Genomic DNA, 18,504 nt, shown 5'->3' with positions numbered 1-18,504 from the left:
GAGATGACATAACCAGAGCTGCAAAATGATTTTGAGGTACACGTACACTGTGGACTTACTCACAGGTTAAATGATGAGCCTCATTTGGTTCTCTACACTTTCTTAACAAGTCCTACCGTTCAATTTGCCTTTTAACAGCTTCTGAGTGTTGACAGATATTTTCAGAGAACTTTCCACAGTGATGACAAAGCCGCTTTCCTGAGCAGTAGCAATGAAGGCCTGTCATTTCATACATCTTTTTTTGTCCTAAGCATGTTGTACAGTGCTTATCAGCCTTTTTTTTTTTTTTATTGCTTATCAGCTTTTTCACTTATTGCCCTGTCACTCAACACCATGAAGCAGTTTTGCAGGCCTCCAAAGTTAGCTTCAGGTTTAAGTATCTTGAATAATTTAGGGTCATCTGCAATTTTTGTCACCTACTCACCCCCCGCCCCCACTCCTGCCCCCATCCAGATGGCTTCACCTTTCAGAAACAATGTAGTAAATATCTGTAGGGTCCCACAGATAGGACCATTTCCCAATGGTCTTTCCATTAGGAAAAATAACCACTCTACCTCCTGCCCCCAGTTTATGAAATTCTGGAAGACGAGTTTTTTAGCACTGGGTATGGGTTTTGAGGGCAGTGTCTGGGTTGCCTTTATCGTATGGTGTGACCCAGCTCAGAGGGGGTCCTGAAGGCATGGTGAAATAGCTAACTTTGATTTTTCAGGCAGCTCAAAAAGCCCCATGGTTCTGTTTGAATTGGGGATGGTGAATATGACTGCAGACACATGCCTTTAAAAAGCCAGACTGCCTGCTGCACAGCTCTCCCATGGCTGGGAGAGGCCCGCTTATGCTCCGTCACAGAGACATACGCGCACATGTGCATGTGTTGGTATAAGCAGGGCCCAGAGTCATTGATTTGATTTCGTACAGAGATCTTGAGCACTGGAAAAAATACCTTATCTGAAGTGTCAGGCTGAGTGTTTAAGCAGCAGATTTGCCTGAGTCAGCACAGCAGGCCTGAGTCTTTCATGCACAGCTAAGCAGTTTCTTCTGGTTGCAAATCAATTCTACTCACCTCCAACAGGAACTGGGGATTTCTATCATTTGTTCTCAGGGCCATGGAGAAGTTGTACGCTTTTTTTTTCCTTCTGTTTGATTCAGTGTTTGTCTGTTTCTCAGGAAGATGCCTATAAAAATGAATACTTGCATTTTGAGTTAGTAGCACTTCTGATTGCCTTTCATTTTGTAAAAAAACAGACTTTCTTTGCAAAACATGGGGAAAACCTGTATAAAAAAACAGGAAGTGCTTTCAGACTGCTCACCAAAGCATCACCAGGCAGCGAGGTATCAAGGATCAGACCTTTTCTATCCATTCAAGGCTTTTCCTAATGCTGTGTGTCCAATCTGGTTTTGGAAATCAGATGAATTGTAAGAGTACCTTTTACAAAGTTGTTATTTGCCTGATGACAACAGTCAGAGGAGGCCTTAGGGCTGCCTTGGGTGCCCCTCTGCTGTCTGCTTTCCAAAGACATAAGGGGTTCTGTCTTGCCGTGATGGGTCTGCAGCAGAGGAGACCCATGAGAGGGACAGGTACAAGGTGGCAGAAGGTCCCCACAGAGCTCCAAGAGTGACCTCAGTATTCAAATGGTTCTTCAAATGTGGCATAAACCAAATCTGGCCTCAGGGATTGCAGCACATACACTGCTGGAGGCCAGTTGTGGATTTAGTGCCCTGTTAGCACACTGGGGCAAAGCACAGCACATCCTGGTGGGGTGGTCCACAGGTGGCTGCAAGGTTTCCATGCAGGCAGGGAGCTAAGGACACAAGCATGTGCTGCTAATCCGAGACTGTGAGAGCTTTGTGGACACAGCCTGGGCTGGATGGGAAGCAGCCTTCCTATGGCATCTTGGAAATAACACAGGGTGTTGTTTTGCACGGGGCTGGAAGATGGTTAGTGCTGGGTGGCAGCTCCTGGGCTCACTGCAGTTTATCACCTCGCTCAGTGTGTGCACAGATGCCTTCTCTGTAATGATGCCCTTTGGGCCTCATTTGGTGAGCTGCTTTCACCTCCTCTGACTTCAGTGCCGAGTACCTCTGGAAAAAAAAATCATGCACAATACTATGGCTGTCTTACAGCTGATGTAAAATGTGCTTTTACTTCATCATGTGGAAGACTTCACTCCTGTTCTCCATCCTTCCTCACTGACTTGCCCTGACCACCATACCCTGAGAGAAGAGCTTGTGTACCTCTGGGAGTACACAGACAGCTCTTGCTACACACAGTTCCACAGGGAGTAGAGAGCATCTCACAGAGCACAGGTCTGCTACACCGCTTATACTTCCTTTAGGAGAAAAAAAAATATTGTTGCTGGAGACCCCCTTCAGCTTTTGCTTTATGCTTTCATTTTGATAAAGGAATTGGGAATAATATATGCTGTCACTGGCAGATAAGTTAAAGCATGGGCTGAAACATTAGCTGAGATTAGGTTCCACTGATAGGCAACTGAAAATAAGCATCCTGACAGATGGTGCCAATTGATTTAACTGCAGCTGCGATGCTTAACAGGGTAGAAAATGTGAGTAAAAATCTAATGGGAGGCCTGCCCTAGTTAAATCAGCCTCTTATTTAACTTACCAGTAGTAATCACTGTTAATAAATTCCAGTTAAACCAACGGTAGAAAGAATTATCTGTTTTTGTTAAGCTTTGCAAGCAAAGCTAGTAAAGCTGTGGACCTTAAAAAAATGTAAGCATATATATATATATATATATGTGTGTGTGTGTGTGTGCGCGCACATATATACACACCTAGAATATATATACTGATATGTAATAGATATCAGTATGTTATATATTTAACATTCATGTAGCATGAACCATGCATATCTCATACAACAGACATATACTGCCATTACTGTATTATCAACATGCATTGATATTGATATTGAAAATGAGGTTTGATTTATAGTGATTTAAATGCATGTAAAGGTCTATCCAAAAATGCAAGAGAAAGCAACAGTGCTATTACAAACCACATGGATGAAAAGAGCAGGAAGGATGGTGGAGGAAAGGAGAAAAGGTGGGAAGAGGTAAGAGAGAGCCAAGGTGAAAGCCTGGCATAGATCCTTGCAGCTACTCTTCAGCCTCTGGAAATGATATCACAAAGCTGTTTTCCTCTCTATGCTTCCCTGCTGAAGTCCTCTTTCTGTTGAGGCATGAGTTCAGATCTTTCAGGTCAAATTTAAGGTCCCTGTTGGAGCTCCCAAGGCTTCATGTGCTGCAGCAGCCACTCCAATGTCAGACACCGCCTCTCCAAGCTGCTCTTCTGTCCCACTCACAGCTAACTGTGCTTTGGTGCATCCTTGAAGGTTGTAGATGGATCATGGTCTGGAGGTGCTGTGAAAGCAAGTTAGTTCAGTGTGATGCCACAAAGGGACTGGGTTTTCATCCCCTTGTGCCACAGGGCCACAGTGCCAGTGCTGGGCCTCCACTGCCCTTCTGGGCACAAGCCCAGAGAGGACAGAGCCATTGGCTCCTCAGCAGCCACTATGTCTCCATTGTGTAGTCCAAGGCAAAAACCTCCCACAGCACAGGACTCCATCATGTTGTTTTTCATCGGGATGTGCCTAGCCTTGATGATCCCACTACAGACCGTCTTAAGGCATTTTCATGTAGGTTAGCAAGCTCACATGTGTAGTCATTGGAAATTCATTTATCTACAATTCGTTCAAGAATGTTCTTCTCTGGAACGTTATATGTTTGCAGCTTCCTAAAATCAGCCCAACTTGGCCAGCCACTAATTTACTTTTGATATCAAACTCCCAGGATAGAGGAATTAAGAATATTTTTCCTTTCAGGCAGTTTTGCCTTTCTACACACACAGCTATTTTTCTCTTTGAGTCTGTGATCATGCAAGAAAGATTTCTGATTTCCTGTGAAAAGCATATGAATAGAGTAAACTGGGGGGAAAATCTACCTTCTTGCCATATCATTGGCTTCAATATTTACATACTACTATTGCCAACTAGCAAGATTCATAAAAGGACAGAGCACAGAGAAGAAAACCCACACATGATTGCTCTGGCTTATGGCGTTTCCATAGGAGTTCTGCAAGAGGTGATCTGAAAAGCAAGCAATGGGAGCAGAGTCCGGCTCACATGTGTTTCTGCATGGAGCACACCGGTCTCCTGCGAACAGCAATCCAGAGCCTCTGCTTTGGGTTTTCAGGAGCAAAGCTCCCCAGCCACTCATAATGTCAGGAAGCTGCAATGAAAGTCTAGGGAAAAAATAATTGTTGTTATTAATTGACTGATTTCTATAGCACCTGAAGGGAATCTAATCATGGTGTGTCCAGCAGCGCTCGTCCCAAGCAGGTGTATTTCAGAGGATGATCCATCACCTGCAGCATATCACAGAGTTTGCTTTAATCTACCTCCACCACTGCTCTCACGTAAAATAGGATCCTTTTCAAAAAGAATATAACATAGACATTTCCCTCTGCCTCACCATGCAGTGTGCTTTTGCCCTTAGAAAAACATCACCTGCGGCACAATCGCTTCCCCCTGTGGTGAGAGAACATGGGGTCCTGAGGGGTGTCATGACCTATGGGTTAGTGAAGAGATCATGACCATGGGGTCATAGGATTTCACAGTACTCGAGGACATGGAGGCCTTTTCCTGTCAATCTCTCTGCTTAGTTACAGATGACCACAAATACCACAAGATTTACCACCAGCAAATATACCTATGATTAATAAAAGCAAATATGAATGAATATATATATATATATATATATATGTCTCAAGCTATTATGTATTACTAGCATCAATCAATTACAGTCTCAATCAATAGTATGGTGGCAATCAGTGATAGCACCAATTAGTATTGTAGTACAATCAATAGCAAGCACAACCAAGTAGTCGTGTATTCTTACCTATTACCACCACTTGTCACTAGCAAAACAATGAGTATATACAATGTCAATAAGAAAGCAAATTAGATTTCAGAAGGAAGTCACAAAAGGGGAGGGACCAACCAATCTGAGGTGGGGACTACACACCCGGCCATCCCCAAAAGAGGGGATGACAGACTGAACTGAAAGGATAACAGAGACACTGGCTTCGTGGGGTCAGCCAGGGCTCAGCAAGACTTCTGAGATGACAACCCAAGATCCTGCAGAAAGTTTGTGTGGGATTCAATTGGAAAGCTCTGAGTGAGACAGGAGCTCAGTTTTGGATAAAATAAACACTTTTTTTTTATCACATATGGACATAAGAGGGCGTAGGGCATCCTACCTCAAGCAGTCAATAGATGATGTTAATGTCTGGTTTCACCTGTAACAACAAATATATTATGATGTGTTCCATTCTTTCAGAGCAACTTTATTTTCCCAGACTGTTTTCCACTGGTTTTTTCCCAGACTGTTTTTCTCAGATGATAAGTTGCTCTTACACTCCCTCATTTTTCTGCTTATTTGCAATATTTCAGGATGTCTTCAGTTTCTAGGTACCCTGGCTGCACTTTTCAAGGATGCTTCTAGTCTACAAGCCCCATCCTCGAGGGGATCCCATTCATCAGCAGTCCCAGGCTGGCTGTCCTTTCTCTGTCAGTCCTTTTCAGCAGATGATTTCTTCTCTTCAGTAATTTTCCCCTTCTAACCAGGCCACCTTTATGATTGCTCACATTACAGTGCTGGACTGGGAGAAGACTGAAATGCTTGCCAGGCTGTGAGGTACCTGCCAAGCAAGCTGGACATGGTATAAGAAATACCCTGAGCCATTTCACACCAGCAGCACTACTAATGAAGTCTGGTGGCCAGCATGGCTCTCCCTGATACCCACCTCCTCTTTAGTGGGGCCTAATAGTGTTTCTCTTCTCTTCCAAGCCCCTGTGTTTCACAAAGGTCCTGCCCTCCCTTCAAATCTGGATGAAATTGACCATGAGTGCTAAAATTACTCTGAGACCAAAAATGAGAAACTGAACAATGGGATGGATGTAAGCTTTGTTTCCCTAGGAAAGTGAATTTAGGAATAGAGCAGGAACTATGCCTGACATGCTTAATGGTAGAAAACAGTCTTTAATTTTAAAATTACAATGATGACAAAAATACAGCACTCTGTAATTGAGGCTTCCCTGAATTTCAACAAACCACATCAGCATTTTGTTCTGTGCCTTTTTTTCATGACTTAAATTGTTCCTGGTGGAATGTTGTGAGTTCTGTGTGCTGCAAGATGCCGAAAGATAGGGCTTGAGGCTCTGGGCAAAGAGCTCCATCCTTCATTCCTGGGCTCATTGCAGGCTGTTATTTATCCCCTATGTGTCTGCTCCGTGCTTCTCTGAGCTCAAAATTGTCACCAGACCTGATGCCCAGTGGAAATAAACCTCATTTCTCCATAAGAGATTAGTGTAGGGACCAGGAAAGGCTCTGTGCACACTCCTGAACGGGGAGCATGGGAATGTGTTGCTTACACAGCTTACATGCAAATGCAGCCAGGCTTTGAGTGAGAAGATCATGATCGACCGTTGGATACAGATTAGGAGGAAAATAGCTCCTTTCAAAACAAGGGGATGTCAGGAATGAAGAGCCAGGGAGGGACATGCTAGGCAAAATGCACCCAAATGACCCTTAGGCAGTGCAAGTTACACACATCTCTGATCTGAGGAGCTGAAGATTAGCCTATAGAGATGGTCAATTTATGTTTAGTCAATAAATAATTGCAATGATAAATAGCCTTTCATTATTAATTCCATAAACAAAGTCTTCTCTGTCTGCAGACTGCAATGCTGGCACATCTTAAGCAACCATTGTGTTTATCTCAAGCAGCCAGAGGGAATGAGCTGGGTTTTCTTGTCGTTGTCTTTATCCTAAACCATTTCACACCTTCTCAAACACGTCTGCCCAGAGCTGCCGAGGCTAAGCGAGAGGCCAGCACTCAGGGCAGACTGCTGAAGCACACACTGGCCCAGATTTGGGTAAAATCTAGGGTGAATGCAAATATCTGCAAACTGCCTGTGGGCTAGGCAGCCCAAATGATGGGGACAAACCCACATTTTGCATGTGAACAGGATGAACTGGACATGGAAGTCCATGAGTCTGAACACCTAAGGCACTCAGACTGTCCTCCTCATGGTCATCCCAGTGCTGCAGGACAGGGGGCCATGAAGTCAGTGTCTGTATAATATGCATAATATGCAGCATTTTAATTTCAGATAAGTCTGTGTTTAGTGTGCCCAGAGGATACTGCGTTCAGGCAAATTTTGGGGACTGTAGCTGGAAAACCAGTGATTTACAGTAACTGGACATGGTAGCTCTCAAAGGAAAACATACCTCTCCTCTGAGTTTGTGCTATGGATTTCGGTAAATTAAAAAGCAACACCTGTCTTGCAGACCACCCACTCTCCTACAGCCAGTATTGAAGAAAACTGCATCCCACAGAGCCCATCTCCACTCTGGTACCCATGCAGGTTTCAAGGTACTGTTTCATGTTTTGGACTGTCAGATGTGCAGCCCTTATCAAGATTTTGTGGTGCTCTTGGTTGGGCTTTCAAAAGAATGACACACAGAAAGCCTTACAAATATTTAGAGACTGACTTGGAGTGATGTCTATGGGGTTTCCAGTTCTTAAAAATATTTTGTAGGGGTTTGCTGTAAATGACTTGGGGGGATTTACTCTGACAACTTCCAGTGAGATTTATTCTTTGCAAAGGGCAGACCAAAATATTTCCCGCAAAAGCATTGTTTTTTGAAGATAAACTGGAACTTTATTTAAATGAAATCTTCCAAAAAATACATCTTTTCTTTGAACATTGCTGTTTTTCCTTGAAACAGTGATGCTAGAAAGTCCCCAAATTTCCAGCAGTTTTTGGTGAGGGAGAGTAGTTAGCAGCTGCTAAAAAAACAAATAGCTTTTTAACATTTTGAATGGAGCTTTTCATCAAAAGGCAGTGTTTCCTATAGAAAATTCTAATTAAAGTGATGTTCATTTTTTGTCAGACCAGTCCGCAGAAACTCTCTCTTTCCTAGATGTCGCAATCTCTGTATTCCCCTGCTGGGAGAGTGTGTTAGAAAACCCCAGCCAGCACTTTGCAGAGATCCAGCCTTCACATGGGATTATTCAAGGTGAAGCCTGGCACAGACCTGACAGTTTGTGGTTTTCGTGTGAGTTAGCAGCCTTACAAAACGACACCTTCGACTTCAACAATCTGCCTTATCACCTTGAAGGCGTTTCTGCTAAATGGAGTTGTTATCAGGGTTATCCTACCCCTCTGGTCAACTCCAAGCCAAAGGCTTCAGCCCTGGTACATTCAATAGTCCATTTGTGCCATCTCTGCTTCAATCACTTAATAAAATTAGGAATAATCAATTAATATGTATAAAAGAACCACAGAAATGAACTTCTGCAAATATATAGAGCACCATTTCCTTTCATTTCTTTATTACAGGGGATAGCAATTTGCATGCATTTTGTCTCAAAAATTAATTTGATATTACTGGGACATGTTGCTCATATTTAACAACAATGTATCCATTGACATCTAGCTGTGTCCAGCTCAGCAGACTTCCAAATTGCTGCCATAAATTAAATGGGTGGTAGAATGTATTTTGCAGCTTACAAGGTGAAGATATTTGTTGGCATGAGTCATGGTTCTCATGGAAAAGCACATATAGGAAAGAATGTATATAGTGTGTATAGGAAATAATGAAGAAATGAGTATTCAATTAATATTGAATTTTTAAAAATGCCACTGCTAAGGTTAATACAAACAGTATCATTAAGGTCTGGTAGGATCAAAAGGAGACCTGCCTCCTGGAAACACTCCCAACCCCAGCACTGTTAGGGAGTTAATAGTCTATAATAGAATCTATTCATGCTCCTAGGTTAGTCTGTCAAAGACAATTAATCAAAATACAATAAGATTTTCTTCCCAAAATAAAAATGCATACACAGTTAATGTGACAGTTGTATCACTGAAATTTCACAGGAGTTTTCTTCATGTATTTTACTGATGTTACAGGTTGAGGCCTGGGACATAAGGCCTGGACAGGCAAATTTATGAAGTGTGAAAGGCCACTTGAAGGAAAAAGCCAGAAATCCACTTTTGTATGAACTTATTTAAAACCATATAGTAAAAATACCTATACTTACAGAGGTTGCATTTATTTATACACTTTTTATCCTTTGGAATGTGTTTGACAAATGCAATAAACATGTAGGGCTGTATTCTGCCATCATTCAAACATGTGTAATCTCAATGACTTTAATTGCACTGTATTGCCATTGTTGAGGGCAGAGTTTGCACCATTTAGGAATCTCATTTTTGAAGATAATTGGAAACATCTCTGAAGAGAAGGAAAGGGGATTTTTCACTAGAATCTATTTTTGATATAAAAGTATTACTTCATAGTCTGTAGCTGGTTTTGCTATTGCTTCCTTCTTTATGCAAAGCAAATTTATAGGCACTTTTCATAAAAAGGAACCAGAATGGAGTCCATTTTATAGCAAGAAATAATAGAGATAAATATTTCTTTCCGTGCTGACTCAGAGACAGTATTACCCCATTGGTACTTAACTTACACAAATTTGATAAAGAGAGTTTTAGTTCACCCTCTCTTAAAAGATCAGGTGAATATGAATCACTTATTTGATCACATTGACTCCTGATCATACTTGATTCATTTAACTGGAAAAGACCCCAAAGGCAGGAGTCAGGCTGTGGGATGGTACAGCATGGCTGTGCTTTCCTCCCTGGCACTGAATTTGCAGTTCCATCCTCCTCAGAGTCCCTGCCATTGTGGCAGTGCCTGACATGTGGCTTGGAGCTGGAGGCAAGTGCTGCTTCACATCCCACAGGCAGCTGCATTTCCTGACAGCAGCATTGCCTCCTCCACCTTCTGTTGCTGTCCAACCATGATCTTCTATGGGGGACACCTTGAAAGCCTGAACTTTTTTTTTTGATTTTTTAGTGAAAATGAATGTTGAAGTGTCAGGAACACCTTTGGACTGAAAATCATAGATCCTGGCTCTCTGTGGCAGAGAAGTTGGACTATGAACATAGATGGGCCATGTGCCACTTTCTACACTGATGCACATGCAAATAAATTATATGACTGAAGCATGCTTTTGCAGATGATTTTACATTTAGTTATAGTCCCAGAAGTTCACATTCATTGTCTGAGGGTTTTGGGACGTAAAGAGAGGACTATAATAGAGGGTTTGATCCTGCCAAATTTTTAAGTGCACCTTCTCCTTTTCAAAGGTGCTGCCTTTCCACATGCTTAACATTTTTTTGGTGCTGGTTCTTTGATGACAGGAAGTCTTACTGCCTCTGAATACCTGTCACTGCCATGCAAAGCCATTCGCCATGCAGCTAAATCTCCCCTCTGACTTTTCTTACCCGGCAGGGAAGCACAATGGGAGAGACTTGGAGACAGTACAAAATTGTAGCCAAGGCATTTGTTTCTCATTATATTCGCCCTTCCCAGGAACACAAGTGGCAGCTTGCCATGAATTAGATCTGCTCAATAATTCAGCCCCCTAGTAATCAGAAGACAGCAGTCAGAGCTATGATGGATAACGGCCGGGTGTCAATGTTGGGTCTCCCCAGTCTATCATCAGCCATTGTGATCACCAATCATATTCTACCTGCCTACCTCCACTGACAAGCCACAAGGGGCTTGCATTAAACTGATGGTTAATTTCCTGTTGGTAGATCCTCCATGACCTGGGTTCTGCAGAGATGTGCCATTCGGCTCTCCTTATGCAAGAGCTGACCAAAGGCAATACAGGAGTGTTGGGTCACACTTTCTCAGCTGCAGAAGATTCAACTTCCTTGCAAATGTAAACTGAGAAATTTGGCTAAAACTTAACAAACCTCTGTTGTTTTGATAATAGGTAAAGCTGTTGCATTTTCTGAAAACATCACTATGTTTGTAAGAGTCAGACTTATTCACCAGTGGTCTTCAAAATCCATATCACCCTAGTCACAGTACTTCCTAAGTCAGGATTCCCAGTCTGGGAAAAGAGATTTGTCAGATCATGAATCTACAAGTAACTGGCTTAAGTATTATAGAAGTTTTTTTTTGGTATCTTAAACCTTCTGCTTTTGTTGTGCATGCTTTCTCATTTTATTTATTTAGGAAGAGAGAATACAACCTACAAAGCTAATGAGGGAAGATGCACAGTCAAGTGTATCCCCAAACTCTTTTAAAATGAGCATGGTTGTGGTGGCATGGCTTTTCATGGGTGGTGGGATGCCTTTCAGTGCTAAGGGCGCCAGGCTCTGGTGACTGGGTGTTCAATACCACCCATCAGTGGTACTTTCTTCCTAGGATCAGGAAGATCCCCTTGAGTTTGCTTGCTAACAACTCGTGCACTACACTGGATACTTTCTGACTCCCAAGTGTGGTATATCTCATACTTGAATGCCCTGAAGAGATTACTTTAGAATCTGCCCAAAACCACCACTGGGTAACTACTTGACGAAGGTCAGTTTTGGACATTTCCAAAAACAAAGGATGACAATGTTCAGCCACTCTGAGTCACAGAGACCTGTTTCAAGAACCTATATTGGTGTTCTCTGTGGTAATTTCTTCAGTGCATACTTTTGTTCTAATCTCTCATAGGCTTGAAGCTTTCTGGAGTGGGAGTTGAACAGGTGTCCCAAGAACACTCATACATTTGGCTCTTAGTTGGACTAGCTGGAAATAAGAATTTTAGCTTGCAAAATGTTTTGAGATGTTAGCAGTTATTTTAGTTACACTGATGATTAAAAGGCTGCTGAAATTTTTTAGAAAAAAAAAATCAGGGAAAAGAGAGAAGCTGTTTGTTAAGGCAGTGATGTATTTACTCACGTGGTGAGAGGAATCAAACTCAGGTAATGCTCAGTCCTGTGCATTGAGATTATCAGTCTGTTTGTCTCTTTCTCCATTTGATCAGAAATGTAACTCTGAACCCCAAGATGTTGCTAACAAAAGTTTCAACTACTGTTATATTTCCTTGAATAGTTTTGGTTTCAATGAAACAGCATTTTCTGGTGCAAAACATTTAATTGAAAAGTTCCCATCCAGCTCTTGTGTTTACATCCTCTTCAAGCACTACAGGCTTCTGGGCAGTCAACTGGAAAAAAACAATGCAAGTAAGCATTTTATTTTGTCTTTGATTTTATTCAAGTTACAAAAACCAGTTACATATGACAGTAATTATATATTTTATATATTTGGTTTCATTCTGAACAACAAGCCACAGCTTGGTTATTTAAATGGATTTTTTTTTTGAAAACTTGCTTCATCTGGACTGTTGCTGATCAAAAATCTACTTTACTTTCCCTTTTCTGCATTTTAAATCAATTAAAACAAAACCAAACAGAAAATACTCTGAGAAGCACTGTGATGAAATAAAATAGAAGAAGGTGCTGTTAATGCAGGGTATTTGTGTGTGACAGTGGAGGAGGCATTCCTGCCTGTGCTGCTTCATGCAGAGGGTACAAGTGCCAGGTGCCATGACTCACATGGGTGCAACATCTGCCTGGACATTTTGGTGTGCCACCAGGCCCTGCCTGGCTCAGCAGTGCAGAGGGAGGAGTGACACTGCCCCACAGCTTCACTCTTCCCAGTGCTCACCTCCTGTACAGGCACTGTGGGTTACTTGTACCAGTGGTTTGCGGGTGCTGAGACCTCCTCACTTCAGCCATCTGCAGGGACTGAGCTTGCTGGCACTGCTGGCTCATGAGCCACAGTCCACTTATTGCCTGAGAAGCTACAGGAGGCGCTGGCAGCACATCCTTGGAAGCATGTTTACATGAGACTTTTAATAACATTGTCAGGGAAAAAAGAGGTATCACGGTGAGGCTGCATGGTGGTTGGCAAAAACCTGGAGATTTGATGGTTGTCCATTGATCCATCACTTTTATAAATGGATAAAAAAGAAGGTAACTTGACTCAAACTCACCAATGCCTTTCATGTTTACACCCACTCTCTGGTGCTGGAGTTTTACCTAGCATTTAGCTGAAATCTTTCAGGAATGCAATAATTCAACAGGTTCCTTACTCTAAGTTGGCCATTTCCTTATATTCTTGACCATTTATTTTTCTTCTAAAATATTCTGGCTGCAACACTTTTTCCTAATATTTCATTGAATGAAACAGTGTGAATAAGTAGAATGAGAGGAGATCCCAAGAATTATACCTGCTTTCTTCTGACCAGCCCTGAGCAGATCCTCCTACTGTGGTTTCTTCTTCGTCTTGGGAAATTCCCCTTTTGGGGGGATGCTGGGTGTAGACATTTTCAGAAAATGCTGTCAGCACAACTCCTGCAGAGCTGCAGGAGGAAGGGAGGGGACCGGGGGAGTGTGGTAGGGGCCCAAGCGTTTTTTGGTAAAACAGTCAAAGCATAGAGTTGCGGTATCAGCAGTGAGACGATTGTCAACTACAGGAGAAACATTTCCATTTCCTACCAAAGGTCACAACACTTAATAGCATCATCAATATGAACACCACTAAAGACCAAATCAGCCTAGTATGCAAGGCTAGTCTGGGGTGCTCTACAACAAACTCCACTCACCTGGACCAGCAGAAAGGCCCAGAACTCCATGGGCAAGATTCTTGCACAGAACAAAAGAGGGAGAACTTCTCTACTGAGCAGAATGGATGCAGGAACAAAAATGCTGAGTGTAGTGCTGTGGGGGGTGGCTCTCCCACCACACACAAGTATGGGGAGGTGCAGCAAAGCCTTCTTGTGATGACTGGCTGTGTTATCTGCCACACAGCTGCCTTATGTAAGATTCAGCTCAGGACTGGAGTACCTACGCTGAAGTGCTTGCACAGAGATGTCAACACCTGAGCTCAAAAGGGTGATTCAATTGCCTCCACAGAGACTTCTCATGTTGCCTGAGATGCTACAGGAAATCGGAGACATCTACAAGGAGGTGGCAGATGCAACACAGGACCTCCCAGTACAGCACATTGAGACTTGGAATAACATCCTGAAGCATCCAGTTTGGCACTCAGCACTGTGAGCAGCCTGGCCATGTCCAAGGTTATTTAACTTCTCAATACAGTCAAAAGATTCTAGGAAATAATTTGGTTTGCCAAGAACTAGACTCTTAATGTCATGGCCAGGCTGACTGCACTGATAAGATCTCCATTATGGGGACCATACGTACCCACCTCACATGACGATGACCAAATGTAGATACTTTAGTGTTCCGGTCTTCAACCAAGGAAAGAAAAAATATTGAAAGAAGAAAAATCTTCACATGTCAAAAGCACACTGCCACCTCAAGCTAAGCTATTGATAGTAGCCTCCTCTGCAGCAGCAAGGCCAAAAATGTCCTGAAGTTAACTAGGGTTGATGTTGACTCCATTGTGCCCCACAGGCAGGTTCTTACCAGGGCATTTAAAACTCAAATCAAAGGAATAATCAAGGGAAATTAACTCCCTGCAAACAATAGACCTGGACTGGTCTTCTTGAATGTGCAGAGTTAGTCTTTTTTCAGTAGGCCCCAAGCACTGCATGAGGAGGTCGATAAAAGAGATTGATTTTGGGTGGCTGTAGACCTCCTCCAGCAGGACCCGGTCCCGGTGAACCATCTGAGTGTGTCACAAAGGGGCTCGGTACTGCTCCTAATCCAGTTCTTGTGCTGATTGCAGAAAGCACATGATGGTCTGGGATTCTGTCCATGCCTTGTTGGCCAAAGCACATCTCACTCCAGATGTGTTTTGTGCACACCAACTCTATCAATAAAGTATTTTCTGAAGGACAACTCCCTCCTCTTAGCCTAGGATTTCTGGACATGCTGACTTCCTTCCACTTCAGGAACTAGATTGTATCCTTCTGCTACCCTCAGCTCAGCTACTTCTCACCTTTTCTTCTCTACATGCTTGCCCAGGTGCTGCAGTCTGAACCAGCACAGTGTTTTTTAAAACAAGTCTCTGTTTTGGAAGTACAAGAGAGGATGGAATCCAAGCTGTTCCAGGAAGCATAGGCTTGTTTTGAGTCTGCAATGGCAAAAATCTAGTACCTGATGAAGTAATAAAAGGGTATTTTAAAGAAACTTGTCTTGGCTGGACTGTTAGCTGATTAATGAAGGCAGGTGCCAAGTGACTGTGAAACTGTTGGAGCCATGGCAAAGCAAATTTTTATTGTTGCTTTTGTGTTTTGGTATCTTTTTTCTAAAAATCCCCAAGCTGGTGTAGGCAGAAGTACTGTGCTAGTAGGGGGTTTAAATGGATTGGAGAGGGAGTTCAGGATTTCTGTATAATTCCAAGGCGTGACAAGCCAGAAAACCTGCCAGTTTTATATATTGACTCTGAGAGCCAGTATAAAGTTCAGCAAACAGTGAATATGCTCAGCAAAGGAGAAGAAAAATCCATTTTTAAGCAGTTGCTGCACCTGTTTCAGTGGCATCTTTTCCTTATAATGTTCTTATATTGGCTGGGCCTGTGACTTACGCACATGAAGAAGGGGCATGGTGCCTCTTTCTAAACATTTGCATGGGGTGATGGAGGTCCCTGTGATTGAGGCAGTGAAACCTGACTGTGTTACATTTCCAAATGATGTCTTAGCCCCCTTTGCTAAGGTGAAAACAATTCTGCAAGGAGTAGGGCAACCCAGCAACCAGGCCTAATGTCAGCAATGCCACCTTGTTTATTTATCCTATATGGAGGTTATTTACTACATTTTATGCTACTATAACACATATGCTTTCCTATAGGTGCTCTCCATGTGTTGGGCAAAAATACGACGCTTTCCCCACAGATTCTGCATTCAATGGATGTGTTGTTTACAGCCACATCTGCGCCCTTCTCCAGCCAGGTCAAATGTCTGAGCCAGTTGCAGACAAGTAAAGCTGCTGTTAGTGCATATTGGGGCTGTTCCCTGTGAGGCTCTGTGTCACGCCAAGGGGGACATCCAGTCCTGTGCTGGCAGGCAGAGGTGCTCTGGCTGGGCTTGTACCCACCCACGTAACATAACCTTGGGTGAAAAGCAATCAGGTCATATGTGCTATTCTTCCTTTACAGATCCCTCCCAGTTTCAAATTCCCCATGAACCACATGAGAAAATCAAATCTAAGATGTATTTTGAGAATGGGGAGCCCTTGGAGGGGAGCTGTGTAGGCAGCTGATGGTCACCTGCCTTGTTCACCTGCCTTGATGGTCTTTGCACACAGGGATTGCAGAGAGCTCTGCAAGGAAACACTGCCCAGTGCAGGGTAGTTCAGCCTACTTGCTACCTTAGGGGAAATGAAGTGAGGAGATGTGGGGTGAGGTGAGCTGACTTGCTGTAGGAGGACATTTCTGGCCTTGCTGCCATCCTGCTGTGCAGTTACAGGTTCTACCCACCACTGTGTTGGGAGATAAAACTAGCAGCTTGTGACTTTACAGGAGCATTTCTTAAAGAGGGCAGTTGCTCCTGTCTTAGCAAAACTCATCCTACCACTCCACTGGTCTTTCCAAAAAAACATCTGTAAGACAAGGCTATCAACTATATAAACTGCTGGACTGCTTGCAAAATAAAAAAGCTCTACTTTTTCCTCAGCCCAAGCATAAGCTTTTCCTGCAATTTCTCCCTGCCCTGCAAACCATGAGACACTCCTGCATTTTTTCATCAGGCCTGCAGCCTGCTTTTTAGATCTGCCAGATTAGCATCAGTGACATGAACATTCAGAAATAAACTAGGCAGGTGCTTGGTTTATGACAATCTCAGCTGCAAAATTTCTGGCCCTGTGGCAATGGAATGATCTCGATCCTCAAATCCTCACTATGTTCTGATTGCAGCATTAAATGTGCTCTTTTTTCTTTTTGCAGTGGAGTCTTTTTCAAAGGAATGACTCCATAATAAATAATAAATATATAAATTTAAATATTGCGTGCATGCCTGAAAACTGTAGCACAGAGCACTGAGAGGAAATATTCTGGGTTGGAAAATCTTTTGCTGCACGAGTCAGCTATCCAGATAATGGATCCTTAGAAGTATGTAGGACAAATAGCTCTATGAACCATCTGGGACTCACTCAGCAGTGGGAAAAAGACTGTTAGGCTTGCAAGATCAGCACGCAAGAGTGATTGCTAATCAGTCACTGCTGCTTTGCAGAGAAAACAAAGGCTTTAGCATTTAAGCTATTAATAGTTTCTACCTAGTCCAAGTTTTGAGAGATGCATTCATTTGCCCAGACCATAAATTCAAAATTTTTTAGATACTTTTCCAGACTGAGGTTTCATAATAGACTTAATTTTTATTCACTTGTTCCCATGTCTTTCATGTGCCAGAATTAAGTTCTGTGAAATGCCTGGCTGAGCCACATCTGTTTGAAAACTAACCAGGTATAAAACACAGCAAAACTCCTTTTCAAATCATAATTTCCTGACTCAACTCATCCCACAGCTAAAGGGACACTGCTGCAGGAGTGGGCACAAGGGGCTGGAATCAGGTTTTTTGGTGTCAGCATCCACTAAGGCCATTTCATGCTGATTATGGAAGCTTAATCTAGTTGGGCTGGATGCTTTTCTTCAGTTTTGTATTACAGTGGAATGAAAGAATAGTTAAAAACAGTTACGATTTTAATCAATTACCTGTTTCAGTCTAAATCTAGTTTGTGATTGCTTCTAACTGGAAAATGCCTATTATTTCCAGAGAAAAAACAAAGATGACAAAGAATAATAAAAAAGCTAATGATTTTATAATCAGGCAGGTGACATTTTGTACATTGCCCCCATAAGGTTGCAATTTTTAGTTATGTACTGATACGTTTAACAATGGCTAACTAAATGGCTAACTAAATGGCTAACTAGACGGCTAAAGGCACAGCTCCTCGCAGAGTCTCTTGTGTCCCATGCTAATTTGGCTCAATCTGAGAAGCAGATCAAAGGCATTAAGGTTTGGAAACACTTAATAGAACTCACCTCTGGTAAACTGGGAGTGGGATTCAACTCCAAGTAAAGGAACCTGCTTGTGGGTGTGAGTATGTAGAAGCCTGTCTGAGCACTGCGTGTCCAGGCTGTCTTTCCACCTAGCAGAGATGGATGGTTTGGCTGCAGGAAGGAGTCTGGAATACACAAGGTACAGTGACTTCTCAATGGGACCAGTGGCTCTGACACAGGATCTTCAGGATGTGTACCCTCTGCCGTGTGGGGACTGGGGTTTATGCAGCAAAACTAGAAACCTCTGCTCATATATTTAATCCTTCCACTAGCACACAGCCACCCTGGTTCAGCTGGCTGCCCACCAGAAGCAGGTTCAGCTGCCCATACACTAGTACCTAGTGCTATTCAAAGCACTTTCTAGCACCCAGAACACTGCAGGAGGTTGGCAGATGTGACACAAGACTTCTAGGAGCTGCTCTCTGCTCCTGGGGTAGCAATATGAGGGTAGGTGAGATTTCACATGGTGCTGAATGCCTGCTTTGAGGCAGTAAAGGCAACTCCCAGAATTGGCTTTCCCTCCATTCACAAGCTGCGATGAGAAGACTGTCATGCTAGACTGGGTTTTGGCAATGCAGCTCAAATTGAAGGATGCCTGGCAATG

At 42.9% G+C, this 18,504-nt stretch overlaps 1 long non-coding RNA gene across 2 annotated transcripts in view; it reads right to left on the bottom strand.

Annotated features, from left to right (window-relative positions):
• Nucleotides 1-463: 463 nt before the first annotated feature.
• Nucleotides 464-18,504, bottom strand: part of LOC109143226 — a 34,506-nt gene continuing 16,465 nt past the window's right edge. For both annotated transcript variants that reach the window (XR_002043246.2, XR_002043248.2), the window contains exons 3-5: nucleotides 17,883-18,025; nucleotides 11,835-12,099; nucleotides 464-3,380 (exon numbers count right to left, since the gene is read on the bottom strand). This is a non-coding gene — a long non-coding RNA (uncharacterized LOC109143226). The remainder of the gene's footprint in view (nucleotides 3,381-11,834; nucleotides 12,100-17,882; nucleotides 18,026-18,504) is intronic.

The sequence above is a fragment of the Corvus cornix genome, chromosome 1A (genome assembly GCF_000738735.6).
Source record: "Corvus cornix cornix isolate S_Up_H32 chromosome 1A, ASM73873v5, whole genome shotgun sequence".
Taxonomy (NCBI): Eukaryota; Metazoa; Chordata; class Aves; order Passeriformes; family Corvidae; genus Corvus; species Corvus cornix.
This window is presented reverse-complemented; position numbering and strand designations above follow the sequence as displayed.